General features: G+C 50.0%; 1 long non-coding RNA gene across 3 annotated transcripts; it reads left to right on the top strand.

Moving 5' to 3' along the window:
• Window positions 1–200: 200 nt before the first annotated feature.
• LOC109498488 lies at window positions 201–6215 on the top strand. Of its 3 annotated transcripts, XR_002155345.3 has the most exons (3): window positions 201–704; window positions 798–3729; window positions 3844–6215. It is a non-coding gene; the product is annotated as an uncharacterized LOC109498488 (long non-coding RNA). The 3 variants fall into 3 exon arrangements; XR_006596129.1 differs by having other exon boundaries at window positions 201–3715; XR_006596128.1 differs by having other exon boundaries at window positions 201–3729.
• The last annotated feature ends 10589 nt before the right edge of the window (window positions 6216–16804 follow it).

Here is a 16804-nt window from a genome sequence, read left to right as displayed (position 1 = left end):
AAATCTGCTCGGACCCAGCTATCTCGCGATAGCTCCCGTGCCCGGTGCCAGGTCCACATCTCGCGGTTTTCTGTGGCTTTAAATCTAATGTTGAAATTGTAACTACGCTCCCAGAGTGTTTTCCCAAGAGGGCCGAGAGGCGAGAGGGGACGAGAGCGTCTTTAGTTCTCAGACCTTCAACCCAGTGGCGCTCTCGAGAACCGGGGGGCGAGTGGGCGTCTCTGCCTGCTTCCGACGCCGGCCCCGAGGGACCGAGGGGGGACGGTGTCCGCGCTCCCGGGGGACCGAGGGGGACAGTGTCCGGGGGACCGAGGGGAAGGGGGTAGTGTCCGCGCTCCCGGGGGGCCATGGGGACGGTGTCAGCGCTCCCGGGGGACCGAGGGGAGAGTATCCGCGCTTCCGGGAAACCGAGGGGGACAGGGTCTGGGAGGGACCCACTTTTTCTGGCAGCTAACGTTGTGCGTGCGCACACATCATCTAGGCCCGTATGTACGTGGGGTCTGAGTACACCTGGGGGTGCCGAACGTTCCACCTTTCTAACAAGCCGGGTGAGGGGGATGCTGCCTGTGGGCGACCGCAGTTGAGAAGGCCCTGGGGACGCCCTGCCTACCCTCCGCTTACAGGTGCATTCGGGTCGCTGTTCGTTAACCGGGGTGTCCAGAGCCCTGCGCCTCAGGGACGGACTCGGGACCCGCGGTTAATAGGTGAGCGCGGGCACGCGGTAGCAGGAGCGGGTGAGACGGGGTGTGTGTGCGGCCGCCCGCGGACCTACCCGGAAGGCGACCGTGTGCCCGCAGGGCCGGGACTGCCACGTGCGGAGACAGCGCCCGCCGTCTGGGTGGAGTGGAGCGAGGACGCGCAGTGCGCAGGGGCCCCGCCTCTGGGGCTCGTGCGGGAGCCAGGCGGCGTCAAAGGACGCGAGGAGATGGCTTCCCGGCAGGTGCGTTCCTGAGCGGCGGATCAAACCGACACTGAACCCAGAGGGCCGCTCTCCGGTTTAAGCCGGGCTGCTGCAGCGTCCGAAACGGCGTCCGGTGACCCCGCAGGTCCCGCGGGTCCCGGCCGCAAGGGTCGTGGGGTCTTTACGCTCCCGCGCCCTCCTCCCCACGCTTTCCACTCCGCCCAGAGACCTCGAAGAACACCTGCTAGGCCAAGTCCCGCCTGCTTTGAACGCTCTGTGCTCCTGCTTCTTAGGTGTTCTCCCTGCTCCCCGCTCCGCTGCCGCTGCGCTCCCTTTTCAGACACTTTCTAACCTTTGCCCGGAATCGTCAGGGGGCACTCAGCTTTCCCTGCACCGAGTCAAAATCCCACTCGCATCGTGATCCTGGAGGTGGGATCCCTAACAGTGTGTTCAACACAGAGCTGCCGTTCCGGTTCTGGGACTACATCTCCCCAGGAGGTGACCCTGTGTGCCCTCCGCCCCGCCCCTCCTTCCCCGGAGTTACTGCGGGCCGGGCTGGAACAGACCCCTGCGGGGACCCGGTCGAATCGCATTTTAATCAGGCGCCAGCAGGTGGCAGCACGCCGCCTTGCCTCGGTCCTGCTGGCGGAGCCTGAACACCTTTTCCATGTTTTCAACAAAATCAATTTTCGAGTGTTCACAGTTGTTGAACTGAGAGGCTTTACTCCACACCATTTAATTTTAGACGGAGAAATAGTTTGGTTTTTTTCCCGAGCATTATGGGGTAGCCGAATCTGTTCTTATCGATTCTTCTCTCAGAGAATGCAGGTGTAAACTTGCAGTCATTTAACGACAGGCTTCCGAGAACTCCATAATTATGGACAACGAAAGCCTTATGGATTAAATCCAGCAAATTTTATATCTCACCTTCACTTGATATTTTCAGTATTCCACTGATGCGTCCCTACCTCAGTGCTCGGGAAGTGGTGACCACATGGGTCACAACCACACCAAACTGTGCTACTTGGTTTGACGCGTTTCTGTCCTTCTCACTGACTGAGCCGCTCCAGGGCCTGGTCCTGTCTTATCTGTCTGATTGTTTGACACCCTCAGCACATCTGATACCTAGTAGGTTGTCCGTGAGAATGTCTGTGACCAGAGTGCCGAACACATCTGTAGCGACAGCTCATTCAGTCGTTGGAGATGAAGATCTTCTGGAATCTGTGTTTGTGTGCAGACCCTCAGGACTACGCATGCAGGCGCACTCCCGGGAGGGCTTCTTGTGTCCGCAGACAAGGAGGGAAGAGCTGAGGAAACAAATTAAGGCACTGTCTTCTCTTGGGAAAATTGAATCCATAATGACACATTATTAGTTGAAGACATCCCCTCCCACCCCCACCTTATTCCTGAGCCAGCAGGCACTAAAGCAGCAGTTTTCCAGAACATGTTTGGGAAGCCTCATTGTACAGCATATGGAAGGGACTGTGTTCCTCGAGCCCCATGAGGTTTCTGTAGAATTTCTTAAAATTTTATCTTGGCTAGTAGTAAACACACAAGTGCAATGTTATGTTTGGGGATTTTCCCTCTGTATTTTTGATTGTATATGGTCGACCCAAAACAGATAAGATCACTAAAGCGTGGTTAAAATTAGGCCACACGAACATGGTATTTGGGTATTTGATGTGCTCTCTAACAGGTCGTCTGTAAGAAGCCAGAGCCAGATGACCAGGCTCTGCTGATGTCCTGGGATGAGGCCCATGGTGACACAGACATTAGTCTAAACCTCCCTCTTGGCTTTTCTGATGTGTGTGCCTGATGCCTCTCGATGGCAAATCTGTCACATGCCATCAGTGGCTGGTTCTGGGTTTATGGAAAGTGTGGAGGCATTTCCCACAATGGTTTCTGGCATATAGTGGACACTCAGGGGACATTTGTCTAGTCATTCATAGCCCGGCCATTGGCTAACGGGGCAGGCCCTGGGCCAGATGGTGGACCACCACCAGGCCAAAAGGCGGTCCACGCCGTGGGAGACGCGCGCTGTGATGGTGCCGAAGGAAACCGCCTGCAGGAAGCGTCACCAGGCGGGGACACGTGCAGGGCTGACCTCTGAAGATTGAGTGGAGACTCCTCTGGTAAGCTGGGTAGAAGGAAAAGAACATTGCTGGCAGAGGAAACCATGTGCTCAGACACAGGTAAGGATGAAATTTGTTAACGAATATAAGGAGCTGTAAGCTCTTGCTCTGGGTTGAAGTGAAAGGCGTCTCGTGGAGAATATTAGGGAATTTGAACATTAACCAGGTAATGTAAGTGTGTGTGCTCTGTGGAGACTGGCCTGACTCTTACAGGCCAGTATTTCTCATTCAAGGCCCACTGTTCTCCATGTGCAGGGACATATTCTCAAACTATTTCTCAGTAAGGCTATAAATGCCACATCTGTATTTAGATGGCAGTGTTTGAAATCACTGTGTCCATTTACACGTCTGTGTCTCCTCTGTCTATGCATCTGCTCTGCGTTTCCTGAACGTCCACTTTATACCACAATTTACTTCTAGAATCCCAAAGACGCCCTCACCCTCGATTCTGGAAATGATGAGCGTGTTCCCTCACACAGAGGAGGGGAGTGTAGGTGGCACATGGATTACAGTCACTGCACAGCTGCCTTCATGTAGGGAGCGAGGCAACCGGCCACGGCTAGTGTGCGGGGGGGAGAAGAGCCTGGCACGCAGGTGCCTCCGGAGGCTGGAAGGCAGCAGAATCATCTCCCCGGGAGACTCCGAACGGAACCAGCCCTGCCAACACTTTGATTTCAACCCAGTGAGACCAAAAATGTAAGATGCATTTGTTAAGCCGCTAAGTTTGGGGCAGTTTGTTAGAGCAGCAACAGAAAATGCGTAAGGCAGGGGGTGCGAGGGCGGCGGTCGGTAACCACTCATGTTTTTCAGAAACCTCAGTACGCGTGTGGTCTCCCCCAGGCGAATGTCCTCAGCGGTCGATGCACGACGTCCCCACCCTCCAGCTGTCACTCCATGAGTTCCTGGGCACAGTACGCACACCTTCCTGTGCTTCTTACATCCTTTCCACCCTTTAAAATTATTTTTTTAACGTTTATTTATTTTTGAGACAGAGAGAGACAGAGCATGAACAGGCGAGGGGCAGAGAGAGAGGGAGACACAGAATCTGAAACGGGCTCCAGGCTCTGAGCTGTCAGCACAGAGCCCGACGCGGGGCTCGAACTCACGGACCATGAGATCATGACCTGAGCCGAAGTCGGACACTTAACCGACCGAGCCACCCAGGCGCCCCCTTTCCACCCTTTGAACGCAACCTCTGGGATCCTATTAGCTGGGACTTTCTTGATTGTAGGTTGTGGAAATCTCCTCTCCCTCTGGCAGAGCAACGTTCTCTGGACCTAGAGCAGGAAGCATGGCCCTGAGCCTTGGCCGCAGACCCTCCTGTCTACATTCATGTTCCCCGTTGCTTGACATCGTTATGAAAGCAGTGGCCAAATCGTAGAATGACTTTTTAAATTAGGAGGGGCAAAAGCATCTTTTGATTTTTACTTCTGTCAACTAGCTGTTTCTCCAGCTTTTAAGATGATAAACTAGGGGCATCCGGGGGGCTCAGTCGGTTAGGCATCTGACACCTGATTTCGGCTCAGGTCATGATCTCGGGGTTCATGAGACCGAGCCCTGTGTCGGGCTCTGCACTGACAGCTGGGAGCCTGCTTGGGATTCTCTCCCTCCCTCTCTCTGCCCCTTCCCCACTCACACTCTCACTCTAAAACACAAAACAAAACTGGGGACACGTCGAAGACTCAGTGAGAAGAGAGATCAGCTGGGCCAGCAAGTGGGAGAGTTGATGGCTCGCAGGCTGGTTGCGGGGGGCGGGGAGGCCTGAGGACAGAGGGTGCTCTTTGCAGGGTCAAGGTGGGAGTGACCCAGCCCAGTGTTCACAGGTTCACACCACTGCCTGATTCTTTATCCTTTTCCCTTTTGTTTTGTTAAACACCTAGAGTGAGATATGGGCTGGTAGGCTGGGTGTACATTCAGCGTGATTCTCCTGACAGGAGCCCGCCCCCCAGGGTCCCCCTCCTGGGGCTGGTCCTACTGGAGGTGCCATCGCCACACTTGCTGTGTCTTAACTTGCGTTTCCCAGATAACTAGTAAAAGTGAATTCTTGTTCATATGCTTATTGGCAATTTATATATCTTCTTTGGTAAAGTTTCTATTTAAATATTTTCTCCATTTTTTACTGGGTTGTTTTTTCTTTTTATTATTAGGTATAAGATTAAAAAATATGTTTTGCACACTAGTTGTTTATTAGATCTATGTTTTGTGAATGTTTTCTCCTGATCAAGAGCTTGTCTATTCGTAGTCTTACAGAATCTTCAATGAACAAATATTTTCAATTTTGGCAAAGTTACTTTATCATTTTTTAACATGTTCATTGTTTTCTGTGGCCTAAGAAACGTTTGCCTACCTCATATCACAAAGATCCTGTATTTTCACATAAAACTTTAAATGTCGATGAGCCATCTCAAATTAACTTTTGTGAAATGGGTGAATGAGGAAGGGTCAAGTTCATGTTTTCCTTGATATGCAATTATTCCAGAACTGTTTACTACAAAATGCTTTCTTTCCCCCATTTGATTGCCTTTCCACCTTTGTCCAACAGCAGCCAGCCCTGGGGGGTGCCTACTGCTGGGCTCTGTCCCGTGCGGGCCCCCTGCCCTCACACACACACAGTCTCTACCACTGAACTTTATCTGAGGCTCAACCTTATCTACATGCATCGTAAACACTGGGAGAAAGTAAAATAAAGTACAGTAGAATGCATCAGATGTATCTACAAAACCTACAGGAAATGTCTTTTAAACTTGCCCAGCATTTACCATTTCCAAAGCTCTTCACCCCTTTCTGGAGATTCACGTTTTTGTGCTGTATCATTTTCTCTGAGGCTAAAGAATTTCCTTTAGCATTTCATGCCATATGGATCTGTTGCTATTTCCTTAGTTTTCTCTGTCTGGGATGCTTTCATTTGGTCTTCGTTTGACAGGCTATTTTTGCGGCACATTGATTTTTGCACGTGACCTTGTCTTTCCGTGAGCGCTCTGGAGCAGCCCTGCTGTCTTCCGGCCGTAGCTTCTCACCGGAGCCAGCTGTCCTTCCGCGTGCAGGTTTTCTGTGGGTACTGTGCCATACTCCTGTTTTGAGGATTTTCTCTTGGTTTCACCAGATGGACGATGATGTGCCTAAGATTCATTTTATCTGTATTTGTATTTCTTTTGGCTCAATAAACTTAATTCTCTGAATTATATCTGTTTTTAACCAAATATTTATACTTTTCAGACACCATTCCCACCAATATCCCTGTCCTATTCTTTGTCTCTTCTCTCCTGAGATGACAGACGAATGTATATGCTAGACGTCCCAGGATTACAGAGGTATGCTTAGTTTGCAGGCTGTACAAAATGGGGTATATGAGAGCTGGCCCCAAGCTTGATGAGCCCTGATCTCCATGGTGAAATGTAAACACAGCAGTTAACTCAAACTACAACAGAGGAGTCCGGTGTGTAGGGCACATTTCCTGTTTCTTTGATTTTGGGGTAGTTTCGTAGGACCTATTGGACATTGTGCATAACATAGATATGGGTTCTGTTATTTCTTCCAGAGATTAGTGACTTAAACAAATAAAGGCATTAAATCAGTTTGACAAACTGCTGTTGAACACTATGAGTCTGGAGTTCTCTCTCGTCCAGCAAGAGAGCAGACGCAGAATTGAATACAAGAGAGGCTAATGTCTGGGAGAAGATAAGAGCCTGAACAGGGGTTTCGTCTCTGGATTTATGGAGCTCACTAGATGCTACCCACGTGGCGAATGTGAAGAAAACAAGATCTTACACACGCGAACGTGGAGAAAACAATCAGACAGTAATCATTAACCTATGTGTGTAAGAAGCAAAGCGGGGGCAAGAGGAGTTTGTGGTCAGAGCATACTGGCACCAGAGGGAAAGCAATTTCCTGCAGGTGACCCAACAAGTTACTCATGATCCCCGTACAATGTCTCGCTAGCTAACCTCAGGCGCTTTCACCCCGTGGTGGCGGCTTTCTGCCCCATGATTTTCTAACCCATTTATGTAAGCATAAGGAACTCATGAACCTATTTCCCCACAAGCTGCAAACTCTTTTGTGCAGAAGCTGAGTTCTTAGTTGGGTTCATCATCCTTAGACGGGCTGCTTGCAGCATGCTTTGTGCAGAGCTCAGGCGCCAGCCAGAACCCGGGGCACAGCACGTGCACTGAATTTGGGGTGCCCGCCTCTGCATCCCTCCTTCCTTGTGGGCAGCCATCACTCCGTGGATGTGTCCTCTGTGTCTTCAGGCAGGGAAGACTGAGGATTCCCCGCCAGCAGGGAAGGCCTTACCCTAAAACCAAAGTCCCTACGAGAAACCTGCTTCTTCCCCCGTGCGCTGCCATTCTCTCCCACAGTCTGTGCGTCCCGTCGTCCTCCAGGCCTTCAGGAGGTCACTTTCCAGATTTCGTTCAGTTTGCAGTTTTAACTTGAGGACACTGTCGTAACAGCAGCAGGCTTGGCCACTTCCTGCAGAAGTGCTATCCTGACACCACTTTTTTTTCTTAATGTTCATTTTTGAGACAATGCAAGAGACAGAGTGCAAGCAGGGGAGGGGCAGACAGAGGGAGACACGGAATCCGAAGCGGGCTCCAGGCCCTGAGCTGTCAGCCCAGAGCCGTGATGTGGGGCTCGAACTCACGAACCGTGAGATCATGACCTGAGCGGAAGTCGGACGCTTAACTGAGCCACTCGGGCGCCCCTATCCTGACACCACTTTTAAGTGGTGCTCCTGTAGAGGCCGAGGCGAGGCCACTCCGATGGGCCACTTTGGCACGAAGCCTACTTGGAGTTAAAGGCAATCAAAACCCAGCAGATTCAGGAAAAGCTCTTCCCCTCCCCCTCAACTGCCTGCCCTACGGGAAGAGAGCTATTAACAGGCTCCTCTTCACCCAGGAAACCCACCTGCGTAATGGGCACCTTTATTCCCAAGCATCTCCTGTCACCTTCCTGCTAATGTCCTTCCTCCTCTTTGTGTCCCAGCACCTCTCCCTCCCCTGAGCTCACGGAAGCTTCCGGTTGCCTCACTGTCTTTGGAATTTCACATCAGGGTGGGTTCCCGTTATGTTTGGCATTAATTTTGATTTTCTCCTGTTGACCTACCTCATGTATTTGACTGTCACCCAGCTCACAGAGCCTTGAGGGGGACGGGAGTTCCTGCCCCTGACACCCCAGCCCCGTTCTGTGCTATGTGTTTGCCACCTTGTCCATTTTGCAGTGAGCCAGCAGACTCCAGGGAGGAGAGTGACTGCCAGTCAGGATTTACACAGGATTCTCCAGTGTAAACTCTCTTAGATGTTTTCCCCGTCAGACCAAACCTAATTTCCTCCCTCTTCCAGATCGAGAATTCTTCGTGTTTGGAGATGATTTTTCTCTCCAGAAAGTAATAAACTATTGACTCGATACCTGATTCCCTTGCTCAGACGGAGCCTTCTAGTCTCTGAATTCATGTCTCAGCAAACTCTTCCAGACCACTCTTTCACCTGCTTGCAATGGTGTTTTGGGCTCTCTGGTCACCTTCTTCTCAGCCGTGGTGGGGCTGCCGGGATGGGCACAGAGGGTTCCGTCAGTAAAGAGCTGCTTGGGAACAGGAGTTGGCCCGCCACCTTGTGGCCACTTTCCTTCCGTGGCACCGGATGTTCACCCGCAGATTTGCTCTCCTGACCTGTCGAGGTGGGTTGGAAAAGTCCCGGGCTTCCAAGGCAACGCTCCTGCCCACCGTGGGGACTACAGTAGGGTTGTGGAAGCAGGGATCTCAGCCCCCGCCCCACACCAGCCCGGCACCCTGGCCCCCACGAGGGGACCTCCGGCAGGGGCATCCCCGTGTTGCCATGGCAACATGCCCCAGGGCCTGAGTAGCACTGCCTCCATGCTGTGGCGGGTCCCCTAGTGGTCCAGCAGGGTGACAGCTGTGCACTTCCCGTGCTGCTCAGGATCTCGTGGGATCATCACCAACTTGTTTCTAAGATTCTAGACAGCTACGACAGAGCTTTGCATGCAGTTGTCAAACGGATTTCCACCTCCACGTGAGCAGTCGTCACACACGTTGACGGCCCGGAGACATCCAGAGAATCATTGACCTCTTCAGCAGGGGGTCTGCTCTTGTCCTGGTACCAAAGAAAGAGACAAAAGCCCGTCCAAAGGCTGCTTATGACTCTAAGCAAGAATCAGCAGGTGATTCCTTCTGAGCCTGGCGGGGGGGGGGGGGGGAGCCTCTGGGAGGGGCTGACTGGGAGACTGCCGCGGTCGGCCTGCACACGGAGCAGGTGCACACGGGACGCCTACTCGATGGTGTGAAACCACAACCTGACGCAAGGTGATGAGTTTACATCGGGGTCTCCTGTGGCATTTGGACTGAGAGTTTACGATGGTTGCCCTCGCGTGGAACATCTGGTCCTTCCCTGAGGGTCGTCAGGTGGTTTTCTGGGTAACATTCTGCACGTGGCATGAGTTAGCTCGGCTGCCGTGGTGATAGTACAGACGTGGGGATTGAACGACCCAAGTTTATCGTCTCACAGTGTTGGAGGCTGGAGTCCAAGGTCAAGGTGTTGGGGCTTCTCTCCTGGGCCTGTGCTCACCTGGTCTGCCCTCTGTGGTGTCAGGGCTCAAACCTCTTCTTATAAGGACACCAGTTGTGTGGATTAGATCTCACCCTGATGAGATCATTTTACCTTAAAGACCATGTCTTCAAATATCATCACGTTTGAGGCTCTGGGGGTTGGGACCCACCATATGAATCTGCGGAGACACAGCTCAGCCCGTCACGGCCACCACGGGGCGTTCGGCACAGGGCCAAGGACACGCTTCCCCATCCAGTCCTCTCTAATTTGTAAGCATCTGGAATAGTGGAAAGAAAATGGATTTAAATCAGAGAAAACTGGATTTTAGTATGATTTGTTTTCCCTACTAGCTGCATGGCCTTGGGATTGTTAGATTTTAGTTGCCCGAGTCTTCGTTTGTGAGTGAATGTGGAGAACGGTGTCTTTCGCTGATTGTTTTGAGGGTTTGTGATCGCTGCCTTGAAGGTCCTGCCTCCAGCCCAGTGTGAGGCCTTCTTTCTGCCTGACAAATAAGTGAATGCAGGGAGGACAGTGGTCCCCCAGTTACTGCAATGCCTCTTCCCACCTGTCTCCTCAATGCCAGGAGCCACCTACCTGAGTGGCCAATGAGTAAAAGAGGGTACAGGACCTGTCCTTTGATATGGATTCTGGACCATGCTTAAGAATAGCCTTTCTGTGGGGCCCCTGGGTGGCTCAAGTCAGTTGAGCATCCGACTTCGGCTCAGGTCAGGATCTCACGGCTCGTGGGTTCAAGCCCCGCATTGGGCCCAGTGCTGATGGCTCAGAGAATGGAGCCTGCTTCCGATTCTGTGTCTCCCTCTCTCTCTGCTCCTCCCACACTCACACTGTCTCTTTCTCTCAAAAATAAATACACATTAAACAAAAAAAAAAAAAAAAAACAGGGGCTCCTGGGTGGCTCAGTCAGTTGGGCGTCCGACTTCAGCTCAGGTCACAATCTCGCGGTCCGTGAGTTCGAGCCCTATGTCGGGCTCTGGGCTGATGGCTCAGAGCCTGGAGCCTTCTTCTGGTTCTGTGTCTCCCTCTCTCTCTGCCCCTCCCCCGTTCATGCTCTGTCTCTCTGTCTCAAAAATAAATAAACGTTAAAAAAAAACATTAAAAAAAAAAACAGCCTTTCTCACTTATTGCTTATTATCCACAATGCATCTTGAAGATTTCCAATTTAAAGTTGGGTGTGATTTTAAGGAAATTTACAAAACTATGCTCAGGATATTTCTAAGTTATGTATTCATTGATTAATTTTTGCTTTTTCATCAGTCCCAACAGACTCACATTTACCAGCCTTTCCAAAGCAATCCCCTTACATCATGAATCCTCATATTCAGTTAAGTAATATAAGTACAATAACAAGCAAAACCTTATGAACTTGGTTGGGGGTAAACACAGCTTACTTTTCATAAGACTTTAAATGTCTGCTTCGGGGTCGGCTCCCCCGAGCAGGACACAGCGTCAGTGTGAGAGGGTTCCTTCAGCCCCGGTGTCCCTGCCACCTCCCGCTGGGCCGCTGCTCCCGTTTGCAAGCTGCACTAAGGGTTCTCCTTTCTCCAGAGATCCTTCCCTCTTTCCTGCGCAGTCCGCGGTGGGGACAAGCAGCTTTGCCCACGGTTGCTTTAGGTCTGGATTCGGGCCGCAGGATACACGGAAGGCTGATGGAGCCACGCCACTGCCCGCTCCAAAAACAAGCCTCCAGGGCTTCACTCGTAGGTGATGGTGGGAAGAAGAGAGAGAAAGGGGAGACAGAAGATTTCCGAAACAGTTACACACAGCTTGATCTGCGGCATTCGAATTAACCTAAGTCCCCATGAAGAGAAACACACGCTTTCCTTTCACACAGTTTTGAAATATTCGCCAGGACGAGATTTTCTACTCCTCTGTGAGTCTCCAAACATTCTTGCCACTGAATCGTTGTCCTTATTTTTGGAGCGAGTCCTGAAAGACATTCTCAGAAGGAAGAAAGGAACAAAATTTCAAGACACTCCTTTGTTAATAGAGTTTAATCCAAGAAAGAGGAAAGAGAAGTGATGGGTTAAAGGTGAGACCCCGTGTGTCCACACCGTGACAGAAGGCAGCAGCGGTCTCGGGGAGAAAGTCCGGCAGTTCCGCCCCGGTCACCCTGGGCACTGGCATCCATGTCTGCCCCCCAAGCCCTGTGCCGCTGTCCTCTGGTTTTCTGTCCCTGCTCTGCCCTGGCCGCTGCTCATGGAAACTTCTGGCGCCAGTGGGAGACTGGAGGCCCCTCAGTCTTTCAGATGGCCAGATCCAGGCGTGGTCGTCTTAACTCTCTTCAATTATTGTGTTAAAATCACATAATTACCTAGAAACATGACACTTTTGTTATCCCAGATTTTGTCATTACAGCTGCTGAGTTTCAACAGATCCTAAGCAATATCATAAAAAGACAAATGTATTATCGAACCTAGAACCAAAATCAACGGTGAACAGAAGACAAGGTTTGTTTTCACTCATCAACCCCGTCCACACAGAAACCCGCACGTAATTCTGCACGGCGGTGTGTTTTCCTTCGACAGCAGCTTGAATTTGATTATGTGGAGGCAGAAAAGATTAACAACACATTTAGACGGAAAGAATCGGTCGGTTAATCAAAAGGCCAATTGCAGACACCTTTCTCTTTTTGTGACCCACAGGGTTTGTGCAGGTGACACCCATGGGGGCCTCCGCGGGCCCAGGAAGCTCTGGAAATCGCTCACACGTCTCTTTCTCAGCCTGTTTACATACGGTTTCTCTGCAGAAAAAGTCTACATCTTTAGCTAAAGGGCCCGTGGCACCCAGAGATTGAGAAGACGGGCTACGTTTCCTGGTTCCTGGAGCTTAAATGTCAAATATTATTGCCTCCGTCTTTCGCTCGGGTTTGCTGTTACGATGCATCTTTCCGGATGGATAGTGGACATGGGAACCTTTCCTGTGGGCACACCGCCAGCCCCTCACTTGTGAAAACAACTGAAATGTGTTGACTTCCTAAGAGTTTACAGGCTTTTCTATTCGGTGGATGCCGTGCGGGGAAGTGTAAATGAGGAGTGAAATGAAAAGTTTCAGCCCGCCAGGCAAAGAGGGTACTGTGTCTTGTGGTTAGAACTCGGCTGTGACACTCGGCTCTGCAGAAAGAACTCACCAGCCCGGCGGCCATCCCTTTCCCTGGGAGAGAAGATCACTCTACACTATACCTGGAGGTAAGAAACTGTAGCTAATGCGGGGAGAGCAACCCGAAGTAACCTGGAGATGTTCCAGCCGTAGCCGTCCGTCCACACGGTGGGGAAACAGCACAATCGAACGTGGAAAACGGACACGGTAAGGCAGCAGGAGTGCAGACTGAACGAGTAGATACTAATTTATTTCTTTAAATAAAAACTTTAAAAACGTATTATTCCGGGGGCGCCTGGGTGGGTCGGTTGGTTAAGCGTCCGACCCTTGATCTCCGCTCCAGTCTCGATCTCATGGTTCGTGAGTTTGAGCCCCGCGTCGGGCTCTGTGCTGACAGCCCGGAGCCTGCTTGGGATCCTCTGTCTCTCACCCTGTGCTCCTCCCCTCACTTGCACACTTTCTCTCTCCCTCGCTCAAAAATAAAAAAACTTTAAATAAAAAAATTAAAAATATATTATTCCGATTTAGAATTTTAACAAGACTATTACCTTTCTTATTTGCCTTTCATTTTGATATTTGAATATACTTTGAACTTCATTTCCATTATTTTTCTATTAAGATTTCCTTATGAAACACTCCGTGATCATCTTAAAATCTTGTGGTGAGTATTCAGTACTTTCTTTAGCTAAAAGTCAAAAGACTTGCTGCTTGTCAGCAAGCAGGAGGAGGCTGGAGAGGAGAAGGCGGAGAAGTACGCCGGATGCGCAGAGAACACTGACTTCATCCAGAAGAAAGATCTACAGGTAGGTGTTTTTAGGGCTTCTTCCTTTTCTTTAACTGTGACTAAATGACACCGTGTTGAGACGTAATGTGCTCCAGGGTAAGTCCTGGCTGTGGAAAACCCCTTAACAAGACCTAAACCTTGTCACTGGTTGCTCAGTTTGCTGCTGTCTTGGTGGTTGGATCAGATCCACCAGCGGACTGATGCGTTTCTTCCGAGTGTGCTCCGTCCTGGGCTTACAGGTGTCCTGTCTCACTGGGACGACGCCAAAATGACAGCTGTTAAAATATAAAATAAAACCAGTGCACAAAAGGAAACCGTTCAAAAATCTGCTCCACGCTGCGTGAGGTAGCTCGACATTTTAAGCAACATTTTTGTTAAATGAACATTGGTTTGGGGGCGCCTGGGTGACTCAGTCGGTTGGGTGTCCGACGTTGGCTCAGGTCATGATCTCACAGTTCGTGGGTTCAAGCCCTGTGTCGGGCTCTGTGCTGACAGCTCGGAGCCTGCAGCCTGCTTCGGATTCTGTGTCTCCCTCTCTCTCTGCCCCTCCTCCACTTGTGCTCTGTCTCCCTCTGTCTCAAAAATGAATAAACATTAAAAAAAATGTTTTTAATAAGTTAAAAAAATAAACATTGGTTTGGTGTGTCTTTTCCGCTAGCCTACACAAAGTCTGTTTTTACTTTGTTTCCTATCATGTGATATTTTTTTTTACCTATGGGATGTTGAGTGTGAACGTGTGTTGTAATTACCTTTACTGAGAACCTAAAACTGAACTTCAGGGGCGTGAGAAAGGTAAGAACTTCTCTTTCTCTTGATTTAAAAATTGCGCTGCCCCCTATAACTTAGGAGAGCATATTTTTATCTCCTTTAACCTCCATAAATGTATACGAAATTCAATTTCATCATTTTCAGAGTCCAGCCCATCTGAATAATCTCTCCCCCACACGGCTGGAAAGAGTTTTCATTAAGCAGGAACCTTCAGCCGTGTCATGGGGGCGCTGACCGCAGCAGCAGCTGTGAGTCACGACCCCCCTCAGCCCGCACTTCCACTCGTTTCTGGGGAGGACCAGGCTGCTTTTCCCCTGTAATCCGCTACGCCCTCCTCCCTAGTGGAATCCACATTGTTTACTCGGGAGGAGGATTTCTTATTTGATTTCATTACACTTGCTTCTCACCCAGAGTACCGATGAACTGGGGCTCGTATATCTACTTTGAATTCACCGTGGCATAAAAAAGCACGTTCGGTTAGAATTCTGAGTGGCACCAGCTCAGGTGTTCTCTCCTGCCAGGACCTGTTTCCCGGCAAAGTTCCCACGTTTTCACTTGGGAGAGTCAATCACAGAAAGTCTCCGCCACAGCTGTGTAAGGATGCTCCTCGATGCTCCTCGTCTCACGGCACCAACAGAGCCAAGAGCTTGGGCCATCAGTGCCCTCTGCCCGCGGGCCAGCCTCCCGCTGGACAGAATCATCCCCTCTCTAGCTGTAGGAGTTACTTGTCGGTGAAATAAGCCAAAAAATAAACGGTAAGAGTATTTGAGGTAAAGAAATAAATGTGTCTCTACTTATAAATGACCTATGCTTATGTAAGAAATATTCCATAAACTATTAGATTCAGCAGGTTGGTTAGACAGACTCTGTACACAATGTCGATACACAGAAACCTTTCCTACTTACCAGCAATTGACTAACAGAAAGTACATTTTTTACGTGATACCATTTACTATAGCATCAAAAATCACCAAATACCTAGGAAGCACGTGTCAATATGTGTAAGGCCTCTACACCAAAACGATTAAAACATTATTGAGAGGAGTGAACGGAGGCCTAGCTACCTGGACGGATATACCATTTTCTTGGATCGGAGGAAGCGATGTACTGAGAATGAGAATTCTCCCTAAATCCGAGCAGATGCATTTGTTTGGCGACAAGACACTCGATAACCTAAAACGCACCTGGAAACAGAAGGGCCGTGAGTAGCAGAAAGTCTACACTACCCGATACCAAGATTTGCTGGGAAGAGAGCCCAGCAGAGCGGAGCAGCCCAGGGCCTTGCGAGGCAGATGGGTCATGGCGCTCCAGCCCCAGGAAGAAGGACACTTGCTCAGACACACAAGCGACGTGCTACAACAACGGGAGAGGCAAGTCTTTTCAGCGAATGGTGCTGGGTCGACTGGGAATATTTAGTGAGAAACTCAAATCTAGAAGCACCATAAATCTAAACAGGGAAACCACCCAGCTTCTGGAAGATACCGTGCAGATATTCTCCTTTGTTACTCGGGTAGCAAAACAGTCTTTAAACGGGATTTTAAAAAGCTCTGCTTATAAGGAAAAAAGAACTTCTATTTACCAAAGACCCCATTAAGAGTTTTTAAAAAGTAGGGGCGCCTGGGTGGCGCAGTCGGTTAAGCGTCCGACTTCAGCCAGGTCACGATCTCGCGGTCCGGGAGTTCGAGCCCCGCGTCGGGCTCTGGGCTGATGATGGCTCGGAGCCTGGAGCCTGTTTCCGATTCTGTGTCTCCCTCTCTCTCTGCCCCTCCCCTGTTCATGCTCTGTCTCTCTCTGTCCCAAAAATAAATAAACGTTGAAAAAAAAATTTTTTTAAAAAAGAGTTTTTAAAAAGTAAGCCGCAGAGGAGCAGAAAATATTTGCAATACATATAACTACCAAGGAATCATTACACCGGTAATAATACCAATATATATACATCGGTAAGGAAAAGACTATCAAAAAGAAAAAAGAAAAATACGTGAGTGGGAAGTTTATGACGGGAATCTCCAAATGACCAATAAATATATGACAAGTTGCTAAATGCCGCTACCCTTTAGGAAGATGAAAATGCAAACCAAAATGACAGAAATGACCCGCACAGTGAGAAGACAACCCGTGATGTGAGACAGAATTTTTGCAAACCATGCATTTGCTAAGTGGTTGACCTCCAAAATATGTAAGGAACACCCACAGCAAAAGATTGACTGATTGACAAATGGCCAAAAGACTTGAATGGACATTTCTCCAAAGAGGCAGATATGTGGCCAAGACATATATTAAAAGATGCTCGACATCATTGATCATCAGGCTGTTGAAAACCAAAAGCACAATGAGATGTCACCCCACACCTATTAGGGTGGCTATTATGAACGTGTTGGCGGGAAGTGGTGAAGTGAGAGCCCCGCGCGCTGCTGAGGGGGATGTAAAGGGGGCCAGGGCTGCGAAAACAGTATGAGGGCTCCTCAAGAATGGAAGTGACCACCACACGGTCCAGCAAGCCCACCTCTGGGAATTTCTCAAGAACTGAGGTCAGGGTCTCAAAGAC

Source organism: Felis catus, chromosome A3, assembly GCF_018350175.1.
Source record: "Felis catus isolate Fca126 chromosome A3, F.catus_Fca126_mat1.0, whole genome shotgun sequence".
In the NCBI taxonomy this organism is placed as follows: Eukaryota; Metazoa; Chordata; class Mammalia; order Carnivora; family Felidae; genus Felis; species Felis catus.
The sequence above is the reverse complement of the archived record's forward strand: the minus strand, read 5'-3'. Positions and strand labels throughout refer to the sequence as shown.